The sequence below is a fragment of the Mesoplodon mirus genome (assembly GCF_964341445.2).
Source record: "Mesoplodon mirus genome assembly, chromosome: 17".
In the NCBI taxonomy this organism is placed as follows: Eukaryota; Metazoa; Chordata; class Mammalia; order Artiodactyla; family Ziphiidae; genus Mesoplodon; species Mesoplodon mirus.
The window spans coordinates 55484379-55511835 of NC_138993.1; the positions used below are offsets into that span (position 1 = coordinate 55484379).

At 34.8% G+C, this 27457-nt stretch overlaps 1 pseudogene across 1 annotated transcript in view; it reads left to right on the forward strand.

Annotated features, from left to right (window-relative positions):
* The window catches only part of LOC309792644 (protein enabled homolog), an 85817-nt pseudogene extending 68332 nt beyond the window's left edge, over positions 1 to 17485 (forward strand). The window contains exon 3 of the transcript in view: positions 16124 to 17485. The product of the transcript in view is annotated as a protein enabled homolog (transcript). The remainder of the gene's footprint in view (positions 1 to 16123) is intronic.
* The last annotated feature ends 9972 nt before the right edge of the window (positions 17486 to 27457 follow it).

Below are 27457 nucleotides of genomic sequence, written 5' to 3' on the forward strand. Positions count from 1 at the left end.
TCAAGGCTGCTAGTCTCCAAGGCCATCAAACTGTCATCCAACCTCCCAGTGCCATGACTAAATCCAAAAAATGTTCTTTATTGCTGTTAGCTCAGCTGGGGAGCATGTTCTCCTTCTTTAGTACTGTTTTTTTTTTTTTATTATTCTGAAAGTGGCTTTATCTTTAATATAGTCAAAGTATGTTTTAACAAAAAATAGCTTCCATATAAATTTTGTTTTAATATTTTTTACCAAAATTTATATGTTGTTCAAAGCTAATCTGTAACAAATAGCAAGTCTATTAGAGAAATAAGTACCATTATAAGAATAGTTGGTTTATACTACAATTCTTTATTATGTTGATCTTTGATGTTTTCCAAGATTATATTTATATTTATATATATATTTATATTTATAGGGATAAAAAAGAGCATATAAAGGGTAATGATTTTTTCAGATAAAGTGTTATATATAAATATTCAGAAGTTGATGAATAAGGATGACTAGTTGCAATATTTTCCAAAGATTGTTCTACAAAAATAAATATATGTTGGGGTGATCAGCAAAATACAAAATGCATTAATGGATCTCAGTTGGATATTGGTTCTCCCTGTAGTGTCTTCAATAGGTGGATCCAAACTAATACTCAGTGCTAGAGGTTAGGTAAGCTTTGTTATCTAAATCATATCACTTCCTTTTGCTATAAATGCAAGTAAAGTAGGTTGTTTATCTTTTGGAAATTAACCTATAGTTTAGTTACCCATGCTAAAATACCCTGTGACTGCTAATATAAGACTTTTCTGATAACTGTTCCTGTAGCATGAGGTTTAGGTCTGGAAGTCTAAAGTATTTAATTCAAAGAATATTAATCAGTTGCCTACTCTGTACAAGGCAGTCTTCCAGTGCTGAGGATATATCCAGAAATAGAACAAAGGGGGGTTATTTTCTTTACTCTAAATGAATAAAAATATATTCCATCTTCAGCACAAACTTTCTCAACACAATGTGATGGTTTCTAACTTTAACTGTATATTTCTCCTGAGAAAAACATACCTTTTGTCCCTTTGTCCACCTTTAGAATGTTTACTTTTTTCATTGTAACATCTTCTGTCCCCAAAATTTTATTTTTGAAGATAATTATGACATTCCCATGAAGACAAACAAAATGTCCCCTCTGATTTTCCATCTGTGTACCGTCATTACAGACTTGCCTTGTTTCTGTGAACTTACAACCATATATCTACTTTGTATGCTATATTGACAGTAGTTCAGAATGGTATCTGTAGCTTTGTGCCACCAACACTCATTACAGTGTCACAATTGATAAATAATTGATCACTTAATAGCTACATATTTGATCAAAGCAAGTCTTTCAGTGTTCTAAATAAACATTTATTGTTTTGGTATTCCTAGAAATCATGTCCATCCTTATACAATATTGTTTTCTACTCTGAGACCATCTGTTACCTATAGCTATCCAATATGTTTTGCACTCCATCTCTGTATCTTGATAATTTTCGACACTATGAGTCCTACCTTCTCAGACAGAATTAGAAAGCCTGCATCCACAGGATCCCTTTCAAGTAGAGAACAGTTGTTTAATCCAGTTACTCCAATGAATGCAACCAAGCAAGATTTAGATATAGAAGAGGTCAACACCTAGAAGGAAATCAGTGTTTTGGCAACCTATGAGACAGGGTGTCCTGCTCCTCCAGGGTGGCAGTAGTAGAGTTTCTGATACCAGTCCCTGAATGTCATAGGAGCCACTGATAGTGGCAGTGATGTTTAGGTAGAGAAATCACTGCAGTGTGTGGAACGTTGTTGCTGCTTTTTTCTTGCTTGTTTTGGCCTTACCAGAGATTCTGTAAACTGGCAAATATCCGTTAATGAATTCTGTTTCTGCTTAAGTGACTCATGATTGCATTGTTTGCAGCCAGGAATCCTGAACAATAACCACTCTGATGTTACAGTATGTTTGTTCTTAGAACAGTTGTTTTTGATGGTAATGATAATAAACTACAAACTTTTACAAAAATCTTCAATTTTTAGCCCGTATGCTGCAATAGGAAAATGAGCTTGCCTGGGACGATTTGCTCTTTTGGGGGTTTACCGTATGGTTCTCTCATGACTCATAGATTTGCTTTGGGTACATAATTTACATTAAACAAATTGCTAGCAGCTCAGGCAAAGAGGGTTGACTATATGTAGTTGACTTTCTCAGACAGACAAATTCATTTGTCTTAGACTTAGGCTAAACATAAAGACAGATTCCCGCTAAGAGTAGGAAGAAGTAATGTTAATGCTCTGAGTCAATCTGGGGTTTTAAATAGTGTGAGTGCTCAGGTGAGGTTTGCATCTGTTCCTAATATCTATGACAAACACTGTGAAAATTTCACTTCTTGCCAGCTGGGACTCCATAAGCAACTGTAGATTTATAAGTGAGTATGCAAACGAAGTAGAAAAATAGGTATACTTGTATAAAACAAACAGAACAAATATTCATCTTTATTTAATGAATAAAAATTAAAATTCCATAAACATGCATTTAGTAATGTGATTATTGGCTACATATTTTATTTCTATATTAATAATTTTTTAATTCTCTGCCATCCCCATTTTACAATCAATCACTTTAGCAAATATTGTTTGGAGAGCTACTATATGTATTATAATGTATATAGTGAGCTATATATGCTATGAATGTAGAAATGAAAAAGACAAGTCTATACCCTGATAAAATTACACTTGAGAAGCAAAAGGAAAGAATGAAAGAAGTAACATTTTATTATGTACTTGATGCTATGGACTCTGAAGAAATTTTTACCAGTGTTGACAAACTTTGCTCTTAACAGCCTTATAAGTGAGGTTTCATATAAATAGTGGATTCTGTTGTGGTTTAATGAGGGAACAGACATTCAGCCCATGTTTAGCTGATTTTTAAAACTAGGTCTTTTTTTTCCTCATATATAGTCCTTACCCTTTTTATAACAATGAAGTGTAATATGTAGTCTTACATGATTTTAATTGTATTTAAACATTTATGTAATACTAAATTGTTATATATTAAATAGCATGTTATTATGAGTATATTATTAGTAATAAAAGCGGGTATATATATTTGAAAATTAGTTCATATATTTCAGCTATTACCTATTCCATCATACAGACAATATTTGATGCTCATCTGTATTTGTGGTTACTTGCAGTAACTCCATTGCCCCAAAATCACATGAATATCTTAGAATTCCTTGCCTTACACTCTGAGAAAAAATTAATTCAAGATAGAACAACTGTTGTGTTTTTATAACATGCTCCTCAGAACAGTAGTTAATAATAGTAATACGATTTCTTAGTTGAAATGAAGTTGCTGAAATAAACTTGTCAAATTATGAGTTAAACAAAATTTAGCTGCAGTACTCCCCAGGGGCTGTATTTTGCTAAAATTCCTATGGAGATCCAAAAAGACCATGAAAAACAATGGGCTTTCTGAATATAAACTACATATTACTTTTCTCACATGATACACCAAAAAAGACCAAGATTTAATGGAATATGTTTTGGAAAATATTCTTTTACACAGTAATCTGACATCACTGGACAACTGATTGATTAGACACCAGGCAATAATTGGGAGATTACTGCAATAATCCAGGGATATTTTTTGAGGGTTATTCTCATTTTATGAGAAATAAGCAGGAGGCCTGGCACAGTGACAGGCTATAAAATATAGGTTAGACAGGCAACCAACTGTACTTAAAGACAGACAAAAGAATGTACAAATATAAAAATAATACCTATTATTTATTGATAATTTATTGATACATGCTCTCTGCTCCTCTTAGTATTTTCATGGGTTGGTTTATTTAATCATTATCCTACAGCCCCATTTACAGATGGAGTCTCTAAGCAGAGAGGTTCAATCGGTACTTTACCCAAGGTAGCTCATTTATTTATCTTTTTTTTAATTTAATTTTTTTATACAGCAGGTTCTTATTAATTATCTATTTTATACATATTAGTGTATATATGTCAATCCCAGTCTCCGAATTCATCCTACCACCACCCTTCCCACCCCTGCTTTGTTGTCCATACATTTGTTCTCTACATTTGTGCCTCTATTTCTGCCTTGCAAACCAGTTCATCTGTACCATTTTTCTATAAATGACCCAATTTCGTTCCTTTACATGGCTGAGTAATATTCCATTGTATATATGTACCAAAACTTCTTTATCCATTCGTCTGTCAATGGGCATTTAGGTTGCTTCCATGACCTGCCTATTGTAAATTGTGCTGCAGTGAACATTGGGGTGCATGTGTCTTTTTGAATTATGGTTTTCTCTGGGTACCAAGGTAACTCATTTAGTAAGGGCCAGGACAGATTTACAATCCCAGAGTCTAGGTTCAGGCCTATGTTCTTAAACGCTGTAGTACCCAGAAACTTATCTGATATATCCTAAAAACAACATTTGGTTAGATAGTTCTCCCAAAACACCAGTAGAAAAGAATGTACATAAGGAGGATGCTGAGAAATCATGTAAAAAGAAATAACAAGATAAATTTAACCTCAGATATAAGGAAATAACTTAGTTAAATATAGCATTAAAATAAGTCTCAGAATTTCCGTATAACTAAATGTATAAAAAACGAAGAGAGGGCTTCCCTGGTGGCGCAGTGGTTGAGGGTCCGCCTGCTGATGCAGGGGGCGTGGGTTCGTGCCCCGGTCCGGGAGGATCCCACGTGCCGCGGAGCGGCTGGGCCCGTGAGCCATGGCCGCTGGGCCTGCGTGTCCGGAGCCTGTGCTCTGCAACGGGAGAGGCCACGACAGTCAGAGGCCCGTGTACCGCAAAAAAAAAAAAGAGAAATTTTGAATGAAGCAAAACATAAATTGGTCTCTATGCAACATACTTTTTTTAACTTAGAAATAAGGATTTGGACATTATGGTCCGAACTCCACTGGATTTGTCCTTTGAAGAAAATCCAGGGCTAAGTTAGGAGAACACATAATTTTGGACATCTCTTCTTGCCCTACCTCTGTATTCTAATCAAATAGATCTCTTTGCCTAAAAGATATTACTACCTTAACCTGAACTCCTACTGGCTGGAAAGATTTTTGGCAATTTCGTCTGTTAATTTATTTATAATTTTAGAATGTTGAACCAAAGTCAAGTAATTCCTTAATTGCATAGCTTTTAGCACAATATGACTTTTACCAGATATCTGGTGAGCTAAATTTTGCTAATAATATTTCTGAAAGGAGTTTCTGATGTTCATCACAAGTGCAAGATTAGCTTTTCCATCTGTTGAGATGTTCTTTACTATAGTGAAAAATTTGTTTTTCAGATCTTTCCTTAACATTTTATACAGATGAAATCATGCTGCTTGCTCCTTCAGGTTATCTCTGATAGTACTTCGGGTATTTCAAGTGTTAACCTGAAAAGTAAAATAATAGAATTTATCAACAGGCAGTATAGATGATGGAACTACTTCCACTGAAATGGCTTTCAGAAACTCCTTCAACACATTTTATTAAGGGATAAATAGTCCATATATACTGAATGCTGCAAAGAACTAAGAGTTATGGGTATCAGGAAGAAGGGCCTTATATTAAAACACTGTAATATGTTATATACAAATAAAACAGTATTTAAAGACCTTATGTGTTCGCTTAAAAAACTTATTCTTCCAGTATAATGTAACTATAATTCTATCTGTAATAGAAGGCTGTTTAAATACCTTACAGGTAAATTACTTCAGTTATTGAATTGAAGCACTTGTGAAAACTTGAATTTAATTTGACTGTTTTTTCATAATTCAGTTTTTTTGTTTTAACATAATTTTATTCTGATTATACCACACTCACCAGAATTTGATGTCTGTGATATTTTTAATCCATTATTTGGTATGGGATAAATGTTTTAATTTGCATGTTGATAATGGCTAATGATCCTACCCAGTGTTTCAAATCTTACTGGTTATTTAGATATTACCTTTGTGAAGTGTTTGTTCATGTGCTCTAATTTTCTATTGGTTTTCTGCTTTTAATAATGGGTTTTAAAATGTCTATTAATAAATTAATCTGAAAAACAGATATAATTATAACAAAATTGTAGATATCTGTGGAATTTTTAGCAATGTCATATTGCAAAATTATATTTTCAAGATACTAATGAGTGGGATTTATCCTTTTTAGAATGGAGTTTGGATTGAAAGTATGATAAGAACTAAAAAGAAAGCCGGATATTGATTATTACCAAGACTCTCTGGGTGTCTGAGATGAAATGGGTCTGTTGATGATTTACACAATATCCCACTATTATTGAAAATAAAATAAATTGTGGTTGATTTAAAAAAACTAATTCAATTTGCAACTTACTGTTACTTGCAACATTTACTTTGAATTTCCACAAAACATGATAAATAAGCATTGGATTTAAATCAGGTGTGACTTAATCATTTTAATTTTTTAAAACTTTATTTTCTAGAGCAGCTTTTGATTTGCAGGAGAATTGAGAGGAAAGTACAGTGATTCCCCATATACTTCCTGACAAACACATGCACATCCTCCCCCATTATGAACCATGCCCCCCACCTTCTTGGAGTGGTGCAGCTGTTACAGTTGAATAACCTATATTGCCACATTAGAATCACACAAAGTTCATGGTTTACATAGGGTTCACTCTTAGTGTTGTACATTTTATGAGTTTGGAAAGATGTACAATGACATGTATACATCATTACAGTATCATACAGCATATTTTCACAGCCCTAAAAATCCTCTTTGTCCTTTGTTAACTAAGGTAGTACTATTTCATTTAGAATTTTTCAAGATAAATCTTTAGCAAAGTATCTAATCTGATCCAATCTTTAGTTTAAATATAACACTTACATGTATTTAATCTCCTTCTACATAACAGAGTCTATGTGGAGTTCAGCTGCTATATACTTTATAAAGAAATCATTTAAAAGTGTGTCTAGGGGTGGGTGGGTGTGTTAATAAAACAAGTGTTCTGCAGGTGTAAGACCCCGAATAGCCAAAACAGTCTTGAGGAAAAAAACGGAGCTGGAGGAATCAGACTCCTTGACTTCAGACTATTCTGCAAAGCTACAGTAATCAGGACAATATGGTACTGGCACAAAAACAGAAACATAGATCAAAGGAACAAGACAGAAAGCCCAGAGATAAACCCACGCACCTATGGGCAACTAATCTATGACAGAGGAGGCAAGGATATACAATGGAGAAAGGGCAGTGTCTTCAATAAGTGGTGCTGGGAAAACTGGACAGCTACATGTAAAAGGATGAAATTAGAACAGTCCCTAACAAACACCATACACAAAAATAAACTCAAAATGGATTAGAGACGTAAATGTAAGACCAGACACTATAAAACTCTTAGAGAAACATATAGGAAGAACACTCTTTGACATAAATCACAGCAAGATCTTTTTTGATGCACCTCTTAGAGTAATGGAAGTAAAAATAAAAATAAGTAAATGGGAGCTAATGAAACTTCAAAGCTTTTACACAGCAAAGGAAGCCATAAACAAGATGAAGAGACAGCCCTCAGAATAGGAGAAAATATTTGCAAACGAATCAATGGACAAAGGATTAATCTCCAAAATATATAAACAGCTCATGCAGCTCAATATTAAAAAAACAAACAACCCAATCCAAAACTGGGCAGAAGACCTAAGTAGACATTTCTCCAGAGAAAACATGCAGATGGCCAAGCAGCACATGAAAATCTGCTCTACATCACTAATTATTAGAGAAATGCAAATCAAAACTACAATGAGGTATCACCTCACACCAGTTAGAATGGGCATCATCAGAACATCTACAAACAACAAATGCTGGAGAGGGTGTGGAGAAAAGGGAACCCTGTTGCACTGTTTGTGGGCATGCAAATTTATACAGCCACTATGGAGAAAAGTATGGAGGTTCCTTAAAAAACTAAAAATAGAATTACCATGTGATCCAGCAGTCCTACTACTGGGCATATACCCAGAGAAAACCATAATTCGAAAAGACACATGCACACCAATATTCATTGCAGCACTATTTACAATAGCCAGGTCATGGAAGCAACCTAAATGCCCATCGACAGACGAATGGATAAAGAAGTTGTGGTACATATATACAATGGAATATCAGCCTTAAAAAGGAATGAAATTTGGTCATTTGTAGAGACGTGGATGGATGTAGAGACTGTCATACAGAGTGAAGTAAGTCAGAAAGAGAAAAACAAATATCGTATATTAACGCATATACGTGGAACCTAGAAAAATGGTATAGGTGAACTGGTTTGCAGGGCAGAAGTTGAGACAGATGTATAGAACAAACGTATGGACACCAAGGGGAGAAAGCGGCAGAGGGTGGGGGTGGTGGTGTGATGAATTGGGCGATTGGGTTTGACATGTATACACTGATGTGTATAAAATTGATGACTAATAAGAACCTGCTGTATAAAAAAAATTAAATAAAATTCAAAAATAAAGACAAAACAAAACAAAACAAAAATACAATTTTATTCCATTATCTTTAAATCTTATAAATAGTGCAATGCTGTGGAATTGGAAAATGTATTTCATACTACAATGCTGATGTGCCTAGAAAGCATAATAGTTAATCTGTAATTAATTTGGTCTGACTGAATAGCATGTATGCATGGACGAGGGAGAAAAGTAACTTTCTGTTATATAAAGTTTGAAAATTGTATGATACATTATTTTTTGTAGTCCTTTTAAATAATGTTTGGTGTCTATTAGATTAAATTTTCTAGTTACTCAGCATCCCTTTCCTCTTTCTACTTCTATAATTTCAAGGGCAAAGCCCTTGGAGAATATACACTATCTGTAGTGACCATGTGACTTATTGTTCAAAATGGAATACTTTGACAGTAAAGAGTTGCTATTAATAATAATCACATCCAGGGCTTCCCTGGTGGCACAGTGGTTGAGAGTCCGCCTGCCGATGCAGGGGACACGGGTTCGTGCCCCAGTCTGGGAAGATCCCACATGCCGCTGAGCAGCTGGGCCCGTGAGCCATGGCCACAGAGCCTGCGTGTCCGGAGTCTGTGCTCCGCAACCAGAGAGGCCACAACAGTGAGAGGCCCACGTACCGCAAAAAAAAAAAAAAAAATAATAATAATAATAATAATCACATCCAGACAGTCAGCATTGGCTGGGACACTCTTTGATATACATAGCTCAGCTTCTCTTATTCTTGGTAAAAACAAACCTTAAATCCCACAAAATTTTCCACCTGACTCACTACAATAAACCCACTAGTTTTTTTTGCTCAGCATTTTTATCGCAGCTATATTTTAGTTCTTAATTCTAAGCCTACAGGTTCTGATAGACTCATGACTCATACCTAAGCACACTGCCAAGGTTCTATGGTGATATCTGTGTGCTAGATTATTATATGGAAGCCTTCTAGATATCCACTTTCCTCAATCTAACTTAGAGAGCCAGGTGAGTCACTATCCCTCCTATCTCTGCCCTTGTAGCATCTTGCCCTATATAACATAAATCCCCCTCTTTATGTTAAAGACTATGTAGGTGGAAAATAGGACTCTTTCAAACCTGATTCTCTCTCTCTCTTTACTTTTTTCATTCTCACCCCTCAAATATCACTAGGTCAGAAAAGGACTCAATCTCATTCTACCATAATCAGAGATGATGAAACCTGTAGATGATGCTTACCCTCCACCACACAGGACAATGTACTTATGTTTTTCCTTTAGGTGCATTATTGACATTCTAATGGGAATGGTGGTAGAAAATTAGAAAATCCTCTCTCATAATAACATCTTAACACAGTTATCCTCCCCACTTGTATAATGCTTTTTATATTAGAACATGAATATTATCTCTCTATTCAATGTATATCCCTTGATAATACATCTCAGTCTCCATATTCCTTTTAGAATTTATCTTACTCTTCTCTGAGAAGAAAATTTTAGGTAAGGTAGGCAAAAGAGAAAAGCAAATTTACAATAAATAATCTTGTATTAATAAGATACGTGGGCTTCCCTGGTGGCACAGTGGTTGAGGGTCCGCCTGCCGATGCAAGGGACATGGGTTCGTGCCCCGGTCTGGGAAGATCCCACATGCCGCAGAGCGGCTGGGCCCGTGAGCCATGGCCGCTGAGCCTGCACTTCCGGAGCCTGTGCTCTGCAACGGGAGAGGCCACAACAGTGAGAGGCCCGCGTACCGCAAAAAAAAAAAAAAAAAAAAAAAAAAAATAAGATACGTAACTTTTTAACTTTTGCAGAGAGTAAACAAGAAAACTAAGCTGCAGAGGAAGTGCTGTATTTGTCATGTAGTACATGTTTAAAGAAAGGAATAATAATTCCCATATTTTTCCATAATAATTCCATATTTTCCATAATAATTTCACAAAATCATTTACGTAATTTATGAGTATTTTCCTAAAATGTAAAATGAATGTAATTTCCTAATATACAAAATATTTCCTGACATTTGGTAATGTACAAAGTGAATATAATTTCCAGAATTTTGTTCCTCATTGCATTATTTTAAGAAGACATCCACATTCCAGTTAAATCCATTTTTTAAAAAACAACAGTCAGTACAGTACTAGCAACTCTAGTTTTCACTCTTGCCAAGAAATTTTGTCATTGGTTTCAAGAGAAGCTTAAAAAGGATATTGAATGAACTTTTAAATCTACTTTCCAAATTAATCTTTCTTGGAAATTATGTTCTGGAAATTATGTTTTGGTGGATCTGTTTTCCACAGAAACAAATGAACAGTCAATGTTAGTAGCAGTAGAAATTATCAACAGTAGTGGAAGATCAAGATATTTAAAATATTTATGCACTTTCAAAATTTTAATCCTTCCTGAGTAGATTAAGTTTTTTTGATTAAGTACACAATAAATGTTAATGTTGATAATGCTGAAAATTTTCAGCTTAAAAAATAGTGTCTGTATAAAGATAGCACAAAAGTGATTAAGTATGAAAGAGAAGTGGATAATCTTTGTTGATAAAACAGCCAAATTTTAAGTTCTATTCTGGACATTTATTTTGTTTAAGGTGTCATTTAATTTTCAGAATAAGTATTTTTGGAAAATAATTTGTGTGTTGTTTTGCAATATGACACTTGCCAACTCTGCATTACTACTCTGATATATACCTTACCATGTGATTAATGGGGAAAATATCATATAACCAGGTTTGGAAGAATATAAATGCTGTCAAATTTCTAATATATGCCACAGATGCTCCTACTCCTTCACAAACAAAATACTTGCCTTTAATTCACTGTATATCTTCATCAAGAGTAGTCCTTTCAGGAGGAGAGAATCAAGATGGTGGAGTAGGAAGATCCTCAGCTCACCTCCTCCCATAGACACACAAAAACTATGCTATGTATAGAAGTTTTTCTAAGAACAACCTGAAGACTAGCAGAATGCCTCTTTTACAACTAAGGATATAAAGAAAGATCCAAATTGAGATGGCTAGGAGGGGCAGAGATGCAGTCTAGTCAGGACCCACATCCCTGGCAGAGTGACCCACAGTGGGAGGGGATATCACAAACACAGAGGTCCTCCCTAAGGAGCAAAGGATTTGAGCTCTACATCAGGCAGCCCAGCTCTGGGGACCTGTACCTGGAAGATGATCCCATATAATGTCTGGCTTTGAAAACCACCGAGGCTTATAGCTGGGAGAGCTGGAGGGCTATAGCAAACAGACTCTGCTCTTAAATGGATTGTGCACAAACTCACTCGCTCTGAGTTCCAGCAAAGAGACCTATGTTTGAAAAGTGCCTGGGCTATATGTGAAGGAGATTCATTGACAAACTTTAGGGTGAGTCCCAAAGGAGCAGGGATCTATTGGAACTTTATCAAGGTACCAAACCAGTGGTAGATGCCATTTTTCTAATTCTCCTTTTACCTAGCTGGCCAGGTGCTGGTGGGCATTATTTCTGACATTTGCTAACTACCCTGCTAGTATTTCCTGCCCTGTCCTAGCAGTCCCCTGAGGACCCACCCTGTCCAATCCATCCACCCTGGTCAGTGCCTTTCCAAAGCAAGCCCTACCCCACCACACCTGGCAGGCAGCCTCGGGTGGGTCTGGCATGCCTCCCCCACAAAATGGCTCCTGTGCCAGGGGACCAACCCCATAAAACCACCATACCCACAACTGTGGCAGTCAGGCCCTGAATCCAGCCTCACTGGGGCAGCAGTCATGAATCCAGCAGTTATGACCAGGCCTTGCATACAGCTGGGCCAGGGAACAGCCCCACCAATCAGTACACCAGTAACAAACATGACCCCACCACAACAGGAGGACTCATACAGCCCACAGAAGGAATACTCATGAAGTGCCTGGCTCTGGTGACCATAGGGGATTGCTCTTCTAGGCCTCACAGGAAACCTTCTACAATGGACCACTCCTTCAAGACCAGGAGATATATCTGATCTACCTAATACATGGAGATAAACACAGAGAATTAGCAAAATGAGGAGACAAAGGAATATGTTCCAAAAGAAAGAAAAAGACAAAACCTCAAAAAAAGAATTAAGCTAAATGGAGATAAGTAATCTACCTGGTAAAGAGTTCAGGTAATAATAATAAAGTTGCTTACCAAACTCAGAAGAAGAATTGAATAACTCATTGAGAACTTGATAAAAGAATATATATATACACACACACACACACACACACACACACAACAGCTGAAGATTACAATAACTGAAATGAAAAATACACTATATGGAATCAGAAGCAAATCAGATAAGACAGAAGAAAGGATCAGTGATCTAGAAGACAAGGTATTGGAGATAATCCAATTGGAACAGAAAAAAAAAAAGGCAAAAAGAAAATGAAGATAGTTGGATCTCTAGGACAAGTGTACTAACATTCACATTATAGGGGTCCCAGAAGCAGAAGAGAGCAAGAAACAGAAAACTTGAAAAAATAATGGCTGAAACGTTTCCTAACCTGGTGAAGGAAACAGACATCCAAGTCCATAAGCACAGAGAATCCTAAACAAGATGAACCCAAAGAGACTCACACCAAGACAGATTATTATTAAAATGTTAAAAGTTAAATATAAAGAGAGAATCTTATACATAGCAAGAGAAAAACAATTAAAAAACAATAGAAAAGATCAATGAAACTAAGAGCTTGTTCTTTGAAAAGATAAACAAAATTGAAAAACATTTAGCCAGACTCATCAAGAAAAAAATAGAAAGGTCTCAAATAAAATTAGAATTAAAAGAGAATTTACAATCGATACCATAGAAATAAAAAGATTCATAAGAGACTACTATGAACAATTATATGCCAACAAATTGGAAAACATAGAATAAATGGATAAATTCCTAAAAACATACAGTCTTCCAAGAGTATATCAGGAAGAAATAGAAAATCTGATTAGATCAAATAGTAGTAATGAAATTGAATCAATAATCACAGAACTCCCAACAAACAAAACCCTAGGACCAGATAGCTTCGTAGGTGAATTCTACCAAACATTGAAAGAAGGGTTATACTGATTTTTCTCAAACTATTCAAAACAAAAGCAAAAAAATTCAAGAGGAAGGAAAGCTTCCAAAATCATTTAACAAGGTCAGCATTACCCTGACACCAAAAGCATCCAAAGGCTCTATGGAAAAAGAAAATTACAGGCCAACATCTTTGATGAACATAGATGCAAAAATCCTCAACAAAATATTAGCAAACAAAATTCAGCAGTACATTGAAAGGATCATATACCATGATAGAGTGGGGTTTATTCCAGGGATGCAAGAATGGCTCAACATCTGCAATTAACAGACAGACCACATCAACAAAACAAAGGGTAAACATCATATGATCATCTCAGTAAATGCAGAAAAAAGTGTTTGACAAAATTCAACACCCATGCATGACAAAAACTCTCAACAAAGTGGGTATAGAGGTAATTAACGTACCTCTAAGTAGTAAACAATACATATGACAAACCAACAGCTTACATTGTACTCAATGATGTAAAGCTAAAAACTTTTCTCCTGATCTTTGGTTGAGGAAAAAGACAAGAATGTGCACTCTTGCCATTCTCTTATTTAACATAGTATTGGAAGTTCTAGCCACAGCAACTAGAAAAGAAAAGGAAATAAAAGTAATCCAAATTGGAAGGGAAAAAATAAAATGGTCACTATTTGCAGATTACATGATACTATGTTTAGGAAATGCTAAATACTCCACCAAAAAATATTAGAACTAATAAATGAATTCAGTAGAGTTGCAGGATACAAAATTAATATACAGAAGTCTGTTGTATTTCTATACACTAATAATGAACTATCAGAAAGAGAAATTAAGAAAACCATCCCATTTACAGTTGCATCAAAAAGAATAAAATACCTAGGAATAATATAACCACGGAGGTGAAAGACCTGTACTCTGAAAACTATAAGATATTTGATGAAAGTCATTAAAGATGACACAAATAAATGGAAAGATATCCCAGGCTCCTGGATTGGAAGAATTAGTATTATTAAAATGTGTATACTACCCCCCAAAATATACAGATTCAGTGTAATCCTTTTCAAAATACCCATGACATTTTCCAAATGACTGGAAGAAATAATCCAAAAATTTGTATGGAACAACAAAAGACCCCCAAATAGCCAAAACAATCTTGAGAAAGAACAAAAGCTATAGTAATTAAAAGAGTGTGGTACTGGAACAGAAACAGGCACATAGATCAATGGAACAGAATAGATAGCCCAGAAATAAACCCACACACATTGTTACTCTGTAACAATGTAGGCAAGAATATACAATGGGTAAAATCCAGTCTCTTCAGTAAATGGTTCTGGGAAAACTGGATAGCTACCTGCAAAATAATGAATCTGGACCACTATCTTAAACTATATACAAAAAAGTAAGCTCAAAATGAATTAAAGGCTTGAATATAAGACCATAAGCTATAGAACTTCTAGAAGAAAACAGGTATTCAGCTCTTGGACTTTAGTCTTAATAATTATTATTATTTTTTGGATATGTCACTTCATTCAAGGGAAGAAAAAAGCAAAAATAAGCAAATGGAACTACATCAAACTAAAAAGCTTTTGCACAATGAAGGGAACCAGAAATAAAACAAAAAGGCAATCTATTGAATGGGAGAAGATATTTGCAAATCTTATATCTTATAAGGGGTTAATATTCAGAGTATATAAAGAACTCGTACAACTTAACATATAAAAAAAGAAAATCCAAACAATCTGATTAAAAAATGGGCAGAGGACCTGAATAGACATTTTTCCAAAGAAGACATACAAATGGCCAACAGGCACATGAAAAATGCTTAACATCACTAATCATCAGAGAAATGCAAATCAGTACCACCTCACACCTGTCAGAATGGCTATTATCAAAAACTCAAGAAATAACAAGTGTTGGCAAGGATGTGGAAAAAAAGGAACCCTTGTGCACTGTTGGTGGGAATGTAAATTGTTGCAGCCGCTGTCGAAAACAGTATGTAGGTTCCTAAAAAACTAAAAATAGAACTATCATATGATCCAGCAATTCCACTACTGGATATATATCTAAAGAAAACAAAGAAACACTAATTTGAGAAGATATATGCACCCCTATTTTCATATTAGTATTATTTATAATAGCCAAGAGATGGAAGCAACCTAAATGTCTTCGATGAATAAATGGATAGTGAAGATGTTGCAACAACATGGATGGACCTAGAGGGTATTATGCTAAATGAAATAAGTCAGAGAAAGACCAATATAATACGATTTCACTTATATGTGGAATCTAAAAAACGAAGTGAACAACAACAAAAAAAGCAGAATTGATTTATAGATACCTAGAACAAATTGATGATTGTCAGGAGGTGGGAGGGTGGAGGGATGTATTTTATCAGCAAAGCAGATTAAAGAGCACAAACTTACAAATATGAATAAGTTATGGTGCTGTAATATATAAAATAGGGAATATAGTCAATAATATTGTCATAATATTAAGCTGTGACAGGTGGTAGCTGGATTTATCATGGTGATGATCACCTTGTAATGTATGTAATGTATATAAAAGTCAGATCACTATGTTGTTATTCACCTGAAACTAATGTAACATTGTATGTCAATTGTACTTCATTAAAAAAATAAAGGGTTGAAGTACAATCAAGCTACACAGACCTTCCACCAATGGTGGAACGCTAGACAGGTGTATGGTCTCAACTTCGTCAGCAAAGAAGATGCCAGTGTCTTCGCAAGTACTGTGATGCATGCCTTCGACGTGTTGAATTCACAGGAAACAGGGCCAACATTGCCTAGACAAAATTCACAACTACCTGCCCAAGTTCAGAATGGCCCATCACAAGAAGAATCGGAAATTCAAAGGCAACTGCAAGCACAGCAAAGAAAAGGAGCTGGAGCGGGAAAGGCTGGAGGGCGAAAGAATGAAAAGGGAGAGATTGGAGGGGGAGAGGTTAGAAAGGGAAGGGCTGGAGAGGGAGTGACTGAAACAGGAACAGCTGGAGAGAGAGAGAGACAAGAAAGAGAACGTCAGGATTGCCTGGAGCGGGAGAGACAAGAACGGGAGAGGCTGGAGAGACGGGACCGAGAAAGGCAAGAACGAGAGCAGCAAGAGCAGCTACTGCCTCTGTGGAGACTCCTCTAAGCTCTGTGCTAGGAGTCTCCTCCGCTGCTGAGCCAGGCTTGCATTGTCTTGGGACCACCTGCACCTCCACCCACTCCTTCACTCCCGCCAGGTCCTGCCCAGGCATCAGTCACACTCCCTTCTTCCCCAGGACTCCCTCCATCCCATCCACTTCCATCCTCAGGGCCTCCACCTCCTCTACCACCTTCCTCCTAATCAGGTACCCCCTCCTCCTCCACCACCTCCTGCTTCTCCCTTCCCTGCATCTGGATTTTGGGGGCATCCATGTCTGAAGACAGTCACCCTTTAACTGGACTTGCAGCTGCAATTTCTGGATCAAAACTTAGGAAAGTGTCACGGATGGAGGATGCCTGTTTCCCAAGTGGAGGGGAGATCACTGGTGTGAATTTGGCCTCATCTGAAAATACGGGTAGTGGAAAAGGACCCCTTCCATTAGGGGTGGTGGGTTAATGGAAGAAATGAGCACCCTGATGGCCAGGAGGAAGATAATTGCTGAAAAGGGATCAACAATAGGAACAGAACGAAAAGAAGACAAAATGAAGATTCAGACCCTGTAACTTCCAAGGCCTCTTCAACAAGTACGCCTGAACCAACAAGAAAACCTTGGGAAAGAACAAATACAATGAATGGCAGCAAGTCACCTGTTATTTACAGACCAAAATCTGCACCCTCATCACAGTCCAGTGCCAAAGGAGTCCAGACAGGAGGACTGGACTGAAGCCAAACATTTTAGATGAAATGAGAAAAGAATTAACTAAGCTACAAGAAGAGCTCATCGATGCAATCAGGCAGGAACTGAGCAAGTGAAATACCACATAGAGAAACAAACTAAGAAGAGATAGGACTTTAATCTGGAGAAAGAAAAAAAAACTGCAAAGAACAACTGTTAACAACAACAAAACCCTTACATTCTGTGAGCCGTAAAAAAGAAAATGGAGACAAACAGAAGGAGGGAAAAGACAACATACTTTGAAAGCCTTCAGACATTACTACTCTGGCAATAAGCTAGTACCCTCCCAGTTTGATGCTTTTTTTCTGACCTTTACTACAGGGTGGAAGAGTGTTGTATAGGAGTTCCTGTATCAGTTATGCAGAAAATACTAAACCAGTCAGGCAAGAACACCGTGCCTTGAAATATTTTCATGTCAAGAGAAAATCACACATTTTCCACAATCCATTGCTAAAATAAAGAGGAGAAAGGCTTTGAGAAGTTTTTTTTCAGAGAACGCTGATGAAGAATTTAGCAAGTTATGCTATTGTATTGTAAATGTTTCTCTCAGGTTTGTCTTCCTGTCACATTTGATATCCCATGAATAATTGAGATCAGCCCTATGTAGGTTAAGATCATAAAATGTGGAACAGATGGAATTGTATGTGCTTTCAAAGGGTGATATTTATAAGAAAGTATCCTAAAAATGATTTGCCCAGGGTGAGGAATTTTAGAATAATAGGAAGTCTCTCGAGTTTAGCCTTCAAGCAATTTTGTATATTTGAACATAAATTCATGCAGAATTTAAAGGTTTAGATGCCTTCCTAAATTATTAGTGATTTACCAAATCTATGATTCCTACATAACACAAACCAGTGGTCAAATGTAAAACAATATATTGTAGATTCAGTGTTTTCAACCTTTTTTAGATTGATGAATGTGGACATTTTTATAATATAATTACAACCATCACAAAATTAGCTTTTTTAATTGCAGACAGTAATGCATATCAAACTAATATGTAGTGGCCTTTTCAAGGCCTAGTCCCAGGGAAAACATTTTGTAGAGTATAGGGAAGTGGGAGGAAGGGAAGGAATAATGTTTAATTTAAACTTAATTTCTGCACTATCATGTTTTCAATTATCTGCATGAATAATAATGAGGAATATTTTGTGACTTTAACTGGTAAATATGTTAACAGAACCAAGTATTTAATCTTTTACATCATGTCTTCAGCTATTTGTATTTTCACTTTAGTAAGTTCAATGGTCTGAAACATGATTCAGACCATTTATAATTCACATGAATTATATCTTACTGTGTAACTCAAAAGTTCGATCCTGAATTTGGCAGTTATTATTACCTAGGTGCCCTGCAGTTATACAGGTGTTCAGGTACACGTTCCTGACTACAAAGCTGCTTTTGAATCTTATGTTGAAATACTAGAAAAGTAACCATGATGGCAGCAATTAAGGTCAGAGAAATCATTAGACAAAAAGAAAACAACGAGGGGTCCTGCATAATTTTCTTTTAATAAATAAAGTGAGACTTAGGTGGTGGGAAGAAGGAGCTAGATACTCTACTTACCACCAAGTGTGTGCGTGTGAGCGTGCGTGTGTGCGGGTACTCACGTGTGAGTATGTAATCCTCTCCCTTTCCTTTGAAACTTCTAAGATTAAAATAGGGGAGAAATCCTGTATGTTGCAATGATAGAATTTTTTGAAAATTTAGAAAATCAAAAATTCTCCAGGCTCTCCATCTTGATTTATGCTTGGGTTGTTATGTGCCATATTTGCTTTGAAATCTTTGATTATCAGTTATTTTACTAAAATTGTGAAGGAATAATCCACCATCTGCTTTCTAGATTTCTTAATCTAAGTTCATAAGACAGAGCTTGTTGATAGCATACTTTTCTAAATGCTGCAGGTGTGCAGCCATTACCACTTCAAAGAGGTTTGAATGAGGGATTTCTTTTCCTTGTTAAAATAGTTCCTGTTTCTGTAGAAACTTCATTTTTAGATTAATCTGTGATGGATGAGCTATCATAATTAAGTATAGTTTTTTTTCTATCAACTATTCATTGTCATCCAGTAGTAAAGACATTAAAAATGCAGGAAGCTTATAAAGTACTATTTTCTAAAAGAAATAGGAGGCATTTTCATCTTTATTATTGTACTTTTGGTCATGGAAACACTTTGATGATATAAACGTATATGTCCCCCATAAATCTGGTCAGAAATCACTTTTGATTTTGTTGATTAAGTTGAGCAGTAGGATAGAGTACTGGGTACAGGTGGTCCAACATAAGATAAAAGACCAAGATAAAAATGATAGATCTTAAAAAAGAAACTGGTTTATGCACTAAATGTTTTGTGCCTTGGTCTAATATTAACATGATGTCTGTGTAAAATGACTAGAAGAACCAATGTTGAATCACGTTATATTTCCTGTCATTCTGCATTATCCCAGATTGCTAAATGTGTTCTTTCCAAGAAGTTTGATTGAATTACTGTATACATTTACTGTCCTATGTGACAGTTTTGTCATTGTTAGAGATTTCAGTAATTAAAATCGGAAACAGAAGCTTAAGTTATTTTCCTTATCAAAACTATGTTCCTTGGAGACACATTATTGTGATGGTTTTTGTGCTCTTGTACGTTGGATGTCTTAAGGTGAGTGCAGTTTAGGGGGTCCTGTCTAATTACAGGAAGGTACTTCTTTCCTTCAACACTGTGATCTGACCAGTGACAAATCTGTACTATACGCTATGCAAATGGCTAACAAGTCAATTGCAAAGCAACTGAATGTACAAATCTTAGTTCTGGTGCTGAAATCTCTTCAGAATAGTCATCATGATCTCAAAGTTTGTTTCAAAATTTGCAAGTATCAAGTGTCAGTCTGAAAAAACTGAAGATGAAATACTAATGAATGTTGAATTCTCATGCTTTAATTGTACTTCCTTCATTTTTTATTTATTTTTTTACATATTTAGCTTTTAATTTTTTTAGCATCTTTATTGGAGTATAATTGCTTTACATTGTTGTGTTAGTTGCTGCTGTATAACAAAGTGAATCAGCTATTCGTATACATATATCCCCATATCTCCTCCCTCTTGTGTCTCCCTTCCACCCTCCCTATCCCACCCCTCTAGGTGGTCACAAAGCACCGAGCTGATCTCCCTGTGCTATGCAGCTGCTTCCCACTAGCTATCTATTTTACATTTGGTAGTGTATATATGTCCATGCCACGCTCTTACTTCATCCCAGGTTACCCTTCCCCCTCCCCATGTCCTCAAGTCCATTCTCTACATCTGTGTCTTCATCTTTATTCCTATCCTTTTTAGATTTTTTTGGTTCTCTGCTATTTTTACCATACTGTTTCATTTAAATTTCCTACATGCTAACTTTGTGCGACTGAAATACAATTGCAGTATATTAAAAAAATTATGAATTGTAAAAAAATTCAAAAATAAAAATAACAGTCCTTTCACACCATACCCTGCCTCTTGTTTGTATTCTCTGATAGCCCTGAAGAGTCTCAGTAGTATCTCAAAAAATTATTGGCTTCTCAAAAGACCTTCACAACACTCTTCATCTTGGAAAATGCTTTGTGTACACTTCATCAGCAAAGAACCCAGGTGCAAATCTTGCCTCCATCATTTGCTAATTGTGAGTTATTGGACAAGTTAAATAACATTTCTGAGCCTCAGTTTCCTGTTCTGAAAACAGATCAAATACTATTTTTCATATTGTGAAATTTCAAAAGTTAGCACTTACAACCTGACTTGCAACATAAAGTTTTATGTAGCCTATTAGTCAATAAGTTCACATTTATTTTAATGTGTAACTTGGTGACTTTCATGTTTCATATCAGGAATAGTTTCCTCATATTCAACAATTTAGATTGATATTTGTATCATTATACATATTATTTTCATAAATGGGTATAGTTGGACATACTATTTTTTCTGTATTTATATGTATTATTATAGTATACTTCCACTAAGGCTTATCTTCTTTTTATATGCCAAGCATGTGGTCAAATTTTGGAAAAAAATTTATTCTCATTATGGCAGCAAAAATAACTGTTCTCTTGATACCCATAAAATGAAAAAGAAAAAAGAGAATAAAGTCATATGCCTTTAAAAATAATTTAAAGGGTAAAATATAACTAAAGTCACCCAACAAAATGAAGGTTATGGATACTTTTAATTTATTTTCTCCAAATATATTACAGAAATTAAGACACTACCAATGTTTGAAGATCACCAATTCAATAATTACACTCTGGAGAAGCATATTATGTCTTCAGATACATTTTAATGTATTTGATTAATTAGTATTCATTTACACTGGAGAATAATTACAATTGTAATATTACACATGTTAGAAAAATTTCTAAAAAGGTAGATATGCAAATTTTATTACAAAAATGAAATATCTAAGTGTGATTATTCTACCAAGGAAACCTGTACAGCTGTCTTGAAAGAAATTGGTACATTTCATATGATGAGCATTATTCATTTAGTTATTTAGTATTTAGACCAGGATTATGCTAATGTTTAGGAAACTTGGATGAGCATACTTATATCTGTATTTACAATTGACCTTTGAGCAGCACAGGTTTGACCTACACAGGTCCACTTATAGGTGGATTTTTTTCACTAAATACGCTACAGTACTACATGTTGAACTTGCAGATGCTGAACCATAGATACAGAGGGCCAACTGTGAAGTTAAGCCCGCATTTTTGACTGCTGGGAGGGTCAGCACCCTTGACCATGGAGTTATTCAAAGGTCAACTAGACTTATATATCTCTGTGCCTATATCGACACACACAAATGCACATACATAAACACACACATATATATGTATTTTGCTGTCTATATGCACACACACATACATGCATATATATACACATATACATCTTGCTTTTGCAGTTGCCTTTCTTTTAAATTGACTGAATCAAAAAGTTATCGAGACAACACAGCATACTTTCCAAATTGACACATATTACTAGAAACACAAGAAATTTGATTGTTCAGAAACTAGTCTGTTGTATACCTGAAACTAACATGATACAGTAAATCAACTATATTTTAAAAAGGCAGAGACTGTAATTTTGTCAACTTGTTAAACCTGTGAAAATGTACAGACTCTAGTTGCTGTACATTTTCACAGGTTTAACAAATTGATAAAGTATTTCAATTATATATATATTTGTTCAGATTGTTTTCTGTCATAGGTTATTACAAGATATTGAATATAGCTCCCTGTGTTATACAGTAAATCCTCAATGCTTATCTATTTTATGTATAGTAGTTTGTCTCTGTTAGTCCCATACTCCTAATTTGTCCCTCCCCCCTCCCTTTCCTCTTTGGTAACCATAAGTTTGTTTTCTATATCTGTGGATCTGTTTCTGTTTTGTATATAGATTCATTAAGATTCTACATATAAGAGATATCATATAGTATTTGTCTTTCTCTGTCTGACTGACTTAGTATGACATTTTTTAGATCCATCCATGTTGCTGCAAATGGCAATATTTCATTCTTTTTTATGGCTGAGTATATTTCATTTGTGTGTGTGTATATATATATATATATATATATACACACACACACACCACATCTTCTTAGACCAATCATCTACTGATGGACACTTGGATTGTTTCCATGTCTTGTCTATTATAAATAGTGCTACTATGACATAGACAACACACTTTTGGTTGCCAAGGGGGAAGAGGGTGGGGGAGGGATGGATTGGGAGTTTGGGATTAGCAGATGAAAACTATTTTATATAGAATGGGTAAACAACAAGGTTTGCTGTTCAGTGTCCTGTAATAAACCATAATGGAAAAGGATATGAAAAAGACTGTATATATATGTATAACTGAATCACTTTACTGTACAGCAGTAGTTAACACAACATTGTAAATCAACTATACCTGAATAAAGTAAATTAAAAAAAAATAGTGCTGCTACGAACATTGGGGTACATGTATCTTTTCAAATTAGAGTCTTCATCTTTTCTGAATATATGTTCAGGAGTGGGATTGCTGGATCATATCATAGCTCTATTTTTAGTTTTTAAAGGAGCCTCCATACTCAAAAGAAGACAGTCTCTTCCTTTGAGTTCAGTAATATACCTTCTCATATCAGTATACTGTAAATAAAGAGTACATTTTTGTGTTATGGTCTACTAGTAACTTTTTTCTTCTGGTTTTATTGAGATGTAATTAATTGGTATACATCACTGTATAAGTTTAATGTGTACAATGTAATATTTTTACTTACATACATCATGAAATGGTTAGCACAATAAGTTTAATGAATATCTGTCATCTCATATAGATACAAAACTTTTTTCCTTCTGATGAGAACTCCTAGGATTTACTCTCACCAACTTTCATATATTGCATACAGCAGTGTTAATTATGTTTAACATGTTGTACATTACATTGCTAGTACTTACTTATCTTATAACTGGAAGTTTGTACTTTCTGACTGCATTCATTGAATTCCCCCTCCCCCGACTCCCTGCTTCTGGCAATCACCAATCTGATTTCTTTTTCTATGAGTTTGCTGGTTTGTTTGTTTTTGAAGTATAATTGACTTGTCACCATACAAAGATGTTACATAATTATTGACTATATTCCCAACAATGTACATATCCCTGACTCATTTATTTTGCAACTAGAAATTTGTACCTCTTAATTTCCCTTACTTATTTCTCTCCCTCCTCTAACTCCTCCCCTCTGGCAGCCACCTGTTTCTTCTTTGTATAAATGACTCTGTTTCTGTTTTGTTATGTTTGTTCATTTGTTTTGGTTTTTAGATTCCACATGTAAGTGAAATCATACAGTTTTTGTCTTTCTCTGTCTGATTTATATCTCTTAGCATAATACCCTGTAGGTCCATCTATGTTGTTGCAAATGAGAATATTTCATTCTTTTTTATGGCTGAGTAATATTCCATCATATATTTTATACATATATATATATATATATATATCTCGCATCTCTCTTATCCATTTACCCGTTGATGTGTCTTTTTTTGTGCCAGTAACATACTGCTTTGGTTACTGTAGCTTTGTAGTATAGTTTGAAATCAGGGCACCTGATACATTCAGCTTCGTTCTTCTTTCTCAAGATTATTTTACTTATTCAGGGTATTTTGTGTTTTCATATAAAATTTAGAATTATTTGTTCTAGTTCTGTGAAAAATGCCTTTGGTATTTTGATAGGGATTGTGTTGAATCTGTAGATTATCTTGGGTAGTATGATCTTTTAAAAATATTAATTCTTTCAATGCAAAGCATGGTATATCTTTCCATCTATTTGTGTGGTTACCAATTTCTTTCATCAGTGTCTTAACATTTTCTGAGTACAGGTCTTTTACCTCTTTAGTTAGATCTATTCCTAGGTATTTTATTCTTTTTGAATGTGATTGTAAATGGGATTGTTTTCTTAATTTCTCTTTCTGGTAGTACTGGTAGAAGTACCAGTAACTTCTTAACTACAAGAAAATTACATTTTTCAGTAACATTTCAGAATATTCACATTTAAAATTGAAGAGTAAATTTAGTTTATAATTTTCTATCAGTATAATGAAGATATTATCCTTTATTACATCTTCTAGAAAACCTTCATAGTGATTATTAATCAGTTTTTATCTATCTAACTGCATATGATGTGGAACATAAATAATTCTGTATTTTATCTTGTTTAATAAATTTTTTAAACAAAATTGCATTGGTGATGTTAGTCTACACTTACTAAAACTCAATCATCACTTGTGATCAGTGCTAATATCTTTTAAAATAAGTATGACCTATTTACTCCAGTCATTTCATCAAATTAAACACAAATTAACATTTTATGTATGAATAAATACCCAAATGTTATTTCTTTTGATAGGTGATTGATACAAATAGAACTATCTAGAATCAAATATTTCATATTTTTAAACTGAATACATTGTAATTATGATAGAACAAATATTTTTCTCTGTGTGCTTTTACAATAACCTGTGAAACCTATAAATAAAAGGTCCTATAAATTTAGACCTTGAGATTATCTCATTGCATTTTTTTTTAATTAGGCTTTATGTGTTGTGAAGTGAGGAAACATTTCCATGTCTCTGGATAAATAACTCCTGTATTTGAAAGTCGAATTGTAACTTGTTTCCACTGTGCTACTTTGAAACAACAGAGGAGGAACTATGAGAGATAAATGCTTCTGTGATTTTGTAGACAAATTTTAAAAAAAATACATATTGACAGTTTGCTCCACTCAAATATTTGAGGAATTTTGTGAAAAAATGAATGTTAAGTCTGCTTGGTCACATACACTCTAAAAGGAGGAATTAAACTTGTACGTAGAGATAAAAGAAGAAACATTTTTCTTGCAAGTGATGAGGAATTTCCAATAATTAGAAGTAGGCAGAGACCTTATGCCCATTATTCCTGAGGGTCTAATTGTCTCTACCTTGTGTCAGAGCTTGTACCAAAGAGCTTTGAAGAAAACTCCTGCTCATATGATTCTGTTAATAGCATCAGAAACGCTAAGGTTAAGGATGTCTTGGGGTGAGAGGGGACTAGCATAAATAGGGAACTCTAGGTACACAGGCAGTGCCCTTTGAACTGCATGCAGCTTAATTCTGGCACTTTGATGGCAGCAATAAGTTTGCCAAATTTAACGTTCAATCCAGACAGAGACACATTTCCTCACATTTGCTTTGAAGGCTAATGGATATATCTGTAATTATGCTAAAGTGGAAAGGCACATAATAGTATTTGAGGACAGAAATACTAATGGAGGCATTTAAAAATAACAATATTATTATTATCATCATCATTATGCTTGAAATATATAAGCTTCTTTGGCACCTGACTACACAAAAAAGAGTAAAATGAAATGAGTGCCAATTACATATTATTAAATGGCCGTCTCTGATAATTCCATTTCAAATTTGACTTGAGGAATGTCCTAAAAGTCACAGTAAAGATTCTCTGAGGTCAGAAAGGGTACTTTTGTTTGGAGATTCTAACTGAAGAAATAGGTCCTCTTCTAGCTGAAGTGATCATGTCAAATTAAATACTTCATTTTATGAAAGAAGCAAATAGAGTTATGACTGCAAAAGAGGCACTCAGCCAGCCAGATCATTTGAAGCTGTGTAATAGATGTCACAGCCAACTTGTCCTCAGATCACATATGTCAAAGGGTATCTCCATAATTTTAGCTGTTGGGCTCAGTTCTACCTCTGGCAAATTAAATCAAATACTCTCACTCTCAGTGTATTCATATTGAACCGATATAGAAATTGGCAGAGATAACAGGGTTAGATCCCACAGAGTCCCATTATAGAAGTATCATTAAATGAAAATAATTAAATACTTTCAGTGTCATGCTACTTACTCTCTCGCTTGACTCTTTGGTGATATATTAGGAACTAAGTGCTAGGGTGATTGTGATCGTATTGCACATATAATGGTTTATTTGGAACCATGAACTAGTTCAATTAAAAAGTTTATTTTAAATACTTGTTTTCTTTACATGGGGCCTATTTGTCATCTTGGACTGTTATTTTGTAAGGGAGTGGTAATAAATATCTAGAGCCTGCCTCAAGGACCATTATGCTTGGTTTATTTCTTCCTGCCTGAAGGTCTAAAGTGCTTATCTTACAATGTGAGTTGTAATAATGCCAATATAATTTAAATTTTCTACAATACCAATATTCAAAAGAAACCAATGTTTTTCAAAACATTATAGCAAGTGGGAAAATAGAGGAAAGGCTATTATTAGAAAACAAGTGAGTATATGACTAAATATTCATAATGTTATATACATATATGCACACTATGTTATTTATTTACATGTAATATTTACTTGTTTTAATGGGAGCTTGCTCAAATGTAAGTGTTCAATAAATGATATTGATGTCAATGATTATTACCATTACTGTTACTTCATTGCAGTTTCAGGTAAGAAATGGGATTTAATATGCTTCTAGTGAACAGGCAAGTTTGAAAAATTGAAGAAGAAAAATTTAAAGAGGCTTAAGAATTGAGAAAATTGAGAAAGTTGAGAGACAAGTTAAGAAAGTTAAGTAG